The following is a 6000-nucleotide window of genomic DNA, read 5'->3' on the forward strand; positions in this document are numbered from 1 at the left end:
CGGACTCTTAATTGGGAAGGTGCCTCTGCCCAGCTGGTTGATGTCCTCATACAACTAAAGGCTGACATCACCGCCGTCCAAGAAGTGCGATGGACGGGACAAGGACGGAAGAAGGTGGGTCCTTGTGACATCTACTACAGCGGCCATATAAAGGAGCGCAAATTCGGTGTTGGATTTGTGGTGGGAGAGAGACTACGTCGCCGAGTCCTGGCATTCACCCCGGTGGATGAACGTCTTGCCACAATCCGCATCAAAGCGAGGTTCTTCAACATATCGCTGATTTGCGCCCACGCCCCAACGGAAGAGAAGGACGATGCGACCAAAGATGCTTTCTATGAGCGCCTAGAACGCATCTATGAGCGCTGCCCCCGCCACGATGTCAAAATCGTGCTTGGCGATTTTAACGCCAGGGTGGGTAAAGAAGGTGTCTTTGGCACAACAGTCGGAAAATTCAGCCTCCATGACGAAACATCGCCAAACGGCCTGAGGCTGATCGACTTCGCTGGGGCCCGAAATATGGTTGTCTGTAGTACCAGATTCCAGCATAAAAAAATTCATCAAGCAACGTGGCTGTCCCCTGATCGAAACACGCGCAATCAAATCGATCACGTTGTGATAGACGGAAGACATGTCTCCAGTGTTTTAGACGTGCGTACGCTCCGAGGACCAAACATTGACTCGGACCATTATCTAGTAGCAGCAAAGATACGCACTCGCCTCTGTGCAGCAAAGAACGCCCGTCAACAAACACAAGGAAGGTTCGACGTCGAAAAGCTGCAATCACAACCGACAGCCGAACGATTTTCTACTCGACTTGCGGTATAAGGGAGCTATGGGACGGCATATCAAACTCCTTATGTACAGCTGCAACCGAAACCATTGGCTTTCGGAAAAGCCAAAAAAACAGCTGGTATGATGAGGATTGTCGTCTCGCAGTGGAGAGAAAACAGACTGCCTACCTCGCAACGTTGCGATCGACCACAACACGTTCGGGGTGGGATAGATATCGAGAACTGAAGAGGGAAGCGAGACGCATTTGCAGACGTAAAAAGAAAGAGGCCGAAATGCGTGAGTATGAAAAGCTTGAAAAGCTGGCCGACATGGGTAATGCTCGAAAATTTTATGAAAAGATGAGGCGATTAACAGAAGGTTTCAAGACCGGAGCATTATCATGTAGGGACCGAGAAGGTAATCTGGTAACGGATGTCCAGAGCACACTGGGATTATGGAGGGAACACTTCTCCGACCTGCTCAATGGCAGTGAAAGTACAACACCAGGAGATGGCGAACCCGATTCCCCAATCGATGACGATGGAATAGATGTTCCATTACCCGACCATGAAGAAATTCGAATAGCAATTACCCGCTTGAAGAACAACAAAGCGGCGGGGGCCGATGGATTACCGGCCGAGCTATTCAAATACGGCGGCGAAGAACTGATAAGGTGCATGCATCAGCTTCTTTGTAGAATATGGTCGGAAGAAAGCATGCCTGACGATTGGAATCTTAGTGTGCTCTGCCCAATCCATAAGAAGGGAGACCCCACAATCTGCGCCAACTACCGTGGTATAAGTCTCCTCAATATCGCATATAAGGTTTTGTCGAGCGTATTGTGTGAAAGACTAAAGCCCACCGTCAACGAACTGATTGGACCTTATCAGTGTGGCTTTAGACCTGGAAAATCTACAATGGACCAGATATTCACCATGCGCCAAATCTTGGAAAAGACCCGAGAGAGAAGAATCGATACCCACCATCTTTTTATCGATTTTAAAGCTGCCTTCGATAGCACGAAAAGGAGCTGCCTTTATGCCGCGATGTCTGAATTTGGTATCCCTGCAAAACTAATACGGCTATGTAAGCTGACGTTGAGCAACACCAAAAGCTCCGTCAGGATCGGGAAGGACCTCTCCGAGCCGTTCGATACCAAACGAGGCTTCAGACAGGGTGACTCACTATCGTGCGACTTCTTCAATCTATTGCTGGAAAAAATAATACGAGCTGCAGAACTAAATAGAGAGGGTACAATCTTCTACAAGAGTGTACAGCTCCTGGCGTATGCCGATGATATTGATATCATCGGAAGCAACAACCGCGCCGTTTGTTCTGCGTTTTCCAGACTAGATAAAGAAGCGAAGCGTATGGGTCTGGTGGTGAATGAGGACAAGACGAAATATCTCCTGTCATCAAACAAACAGTCAGCGCACTCGCGTCTTGGCTCCCACGTCACTGTTGACAGTCATAACTTCGAAGTCGTAGATAATTTCGTATACCTGGGAACCAGTATCAACAACACCAACAATGTCAGCCTTGAAATCCAACGCAGAATCACTCTTGCCAACAGGTGCTACTTTGGACTGAGTAGGCAATTGAAAAGTAAAGTCCTCTCTCGACGAACCAAAATCAAACTCTATAAGTCGCTCATTATTCCCGTCCTGATGTATGGCGCTGAAGCGTGGACGATGACAACATCCGATGAGACGACTCTTGGGGTTTTCGAGAGAAAGGTTTTGCGCAAGATTTATGGTCCTCTAAACATTGGCAACGGCGAATACCGCAGACGATGGAACGATAAGCTGTACGATTTATACGACGACATTGACATAGTTCAGCGAATAAAAAGACAGCGGCTACGCTGGCTAGGTCATGTTGTACGGATGGAAGAAAACACTCCAGCTCTGAAAGTATTCGATGCAGTACCCGCTGGAGGAAGCCGCGGAAGAGGACGACCTCCACTCCGGTGGAAAGACCAAGTGCAAAGTGACCTGGCTTCACTTGGTGTTTCCAGTTGGCGCCAAAAAGCAAAAAGGAGGAATGAGTGGCGCGCTCTGGTGGATTCGGCTATAATCGCTTAAAGCGGTTCCTACGCCAAATATATATATATATATATATGTCTATGTCGTCGAATAACACATACAGCTCATCGTTCCATCGTCTGCGGTATTCGCCGTTGCCAATTCTTAAGGGACCATAAATCTTCCGCAAAACCTTTCTCTCGAAAACTCCTAGTGCCGTCTCATCGGATGTTGACATCGTCCACGCTTCTGCACCGTAAAGTAGGACGGGAATGATGAGAGACTTGTAGAGTTTGGTTTTTGTTCGTCGAGAGAGGACTTTACTTTTCAATTGCCTACTTAGTCCATAGTAGCACCTGTTGGCAAGAGTGATTTTGCGTTGGATTTCCAGGCTGACATTGTTATTGCTGTTAATGCTGGTTCCCAGGTAGACGAAATTATCTACAACTTCAAAGTTATGACTGTCAACAGTGACGTGGGAGCCAAGACGCGAATGCGCTGACTGTTTGTTTGACGACAGGAGATATTTCGTCTTGTCCTCGTTCACCACCAGACCCATACGCTTCGCTTCCTTATCCAGTCTGGAGAAAGCAGAACTAACGGCGCGGGTGTTGTTTCCAATGATATCGATATCATCGGCGTACGCCAATAGCTGTACACTTTTATAGAAGATTGTACTTTCTCTGTTTAGCTCTGCAGCTCGTATTATTTTCTACAGCATCAGGTTAAAAAAAATCACACGATAGTGAGTCACCTTGTCTGAAACCTCGTTTGGTATCGAACGGCTCGGAGAGGTCCTTCCCGATCCTGACGGAGCTTTTGGTGTTGCTCAACGTCAGCTTACACAGCCGTATTAGTTTTGCAGGGATACCAAATTCAGACATCGCGGCATAAAGGCAGCTCCTTTTCGTGCTGTCGAAAGCAGCTTTAAAGTCGACAAAGAGATGGTGTGTGTCGATCCTATTTTCACGGGTCTTCTCCAAAATTTGGCGCATGGTGAATATCTGGTCCGTTTTTGATTTTCCAGGTCTAAAGCCACACTGATAAGGTCCAATCAGTTTGTTGACGGTGGGCTTTAGCCTTTCACACAATACGCTCGACAGAACCTTATACGCGATGTTGAGGAGGCTTATCCCACGGTAATTGGCGCAAATTGTGGGGTCTCCCTTTTTGTGTATTGGGCAGAGTACACTGAGATTCCAATCGTCAGTCATGCTTTCTTCCGACCATATTCTGCAAAGAAGCTGATGCAAGCACCTTATCAGCTCTTCGCCACCGTATTTTAATAGCTCGGCCGGTAATCCATCGGCACACGCCGCCTTATTGTTCTTCAAGCGGGTAATTGCTATTCGAATTTCTTCACGGTCGGGCAATGGAACATCTGCTCCATCGTCGTCGATTGGGGAATCGGGTTCGCTATCTCCTGGTGTTGTACTTTCACTGCCATTCAGCAGGCTGGAGAAGTGTTCCCTCCACAAACTCAGTATACTCTGGTCATCAATAACTAGATCACCTCTGGGGGTCCTACAGGAGTGCGCTCCGGTCTTGAAACCTTCAGTTAGTCGCCGGATCTTTTCGTAAAATTTTCGAGCATTACCCCTGTCGGCCAGCTTGTCAAGCTCTTCATACTCACGCATTTCGGCCTCTTTCTTTTTTTGTCTGCAAATGCGTCTCGCTTCCCTCTTCAGCTCTCGGTATCTTTCCCATCCCGCTCGTGTTGCGGTCGATCGCAACATTGCGAGGTAGGCAGCCTGTTTTCTCTCCACTGCGAGACGACAATCCTCATCATACCAGCTGTTTTTTTGACTTTTCCGAAAACCAATGGTTTCGGTTGCAGCTGTACGTAAGGAGTTTGATATGCCGTCCCACAGCTCCCTTTTACCGAGATGCTGATGAGTGCTCTCAGAGAGCTGGAGTGCAAGTCGAGTAGAAAATCGTTCGGCTGTCGTATGTGATTGCAACTTCTCGATGTCGAACCTTTCTTGTGTTTGTTAACGTGTGCGCTTTTCTACACAGAGGCGGGTGCGTATCTTAGCTGCTACAAGATAGTGGTCCGAGTCGATGTTGGGACCACGAAGCGTACGGATATCAAAAACACTGGAGACGTGTCGTCCATCTATCACAACATGATCGATCTGGTTGCGAGTGATTCGATCCGGGGACAGCCAAGTAGCTTGATGGATTTTCTTATGCTGGAATCTAGTACTACAGACGACCATATTTCGGGCCCCGGCGAAGTCGATCAGACCGTTTGGTGATGTTTCGTCATGGAGGCTGAATTTTCCGACTGTTGTGCCAAAGACACCTTCTTTACCCACCCTAGCGTTGAAATCGCCAAGCACGATTTTGACATCGTGGCGGGGGCAGCGCTCATAGGTACGTTCTAGGCGCTCATAGAAGGTATCTTTGATCACTTCGTCCTTCTCTTCCGTCGGGGCGTGGGCGCAAATCAGCGATATGTTGAAGAACCTCGCTTTGATGCGGATTGTGGCTAGCCGTTCATCCACCGGAGTGAATGCCAGGACTCGACGACGGAGTCTCTCTCCCACCACGAATCCCACACCGAATTTGCGCTCCTTTATATGGCCGCTGTAGTAGATGTCACAAGGACCCACCTTCTACCGTCCTTGTCCCGTCCATCGCATTTCTTGGATTGCGGTGATGTCAGCCTTTACTCTTGCGAGGACATCAACCAGCTGGGCAGCGGCACCTTCCCAATTAAGGGTCCGGACATTCCAGGTGCATGCCCTTATTTCGTAGTCCTTTGAACGTTTGCAGTGGTCGTCAAAAATTCTCATCCGAGGCTGTTTTGTTCTTTTCATTTGGGGGGTGTTTTTATGTGGTGGGTCCCAAACCCTACGCACAACCGCATAGGCGGGATACAAATTTATTATTAATATTTATTTACAACTCTCTAATAGCACAGCCCGTGGCGCGCTGTTTTGGACTCGGCTATAACCGCGTAAGCGGTGTCTACGCCAGTCAAGAAGAAGAATAGCACAGCCAAATTAATTGATACATTAAGATTATAATTGAGAAACCAGTTGTTGAACTTCGCACTGCCGGCTGCTAGATAAACGATCAGCTGTTATAAAGTTTCAGCTTTTATAAGATTTTGCTTTTAATAAGAAGTTTCAAGTAAGTTTCATCAGCTGATTGCTATTTGATCAATAAATACAACCAAATTTACAGCTTGGACAATAAC

Source organism: Zeugodacus cucurbitae, chromosome 2 (genome assembly GCF_028554725.1).
Source record: "Zeugodacus cucurbitae isolate PBARC_wt_2022May chromosome 2, idZeuCucr1.2, whole genome shotgun sequence".
In the NCBI taxonomy this organism is placed as follows: Eukaryota; Metazoa; Arthropoda; class Insecta; order Diptera; family Tephritidae; genus Zeugodacus; species Zeugodacus cucurbitae.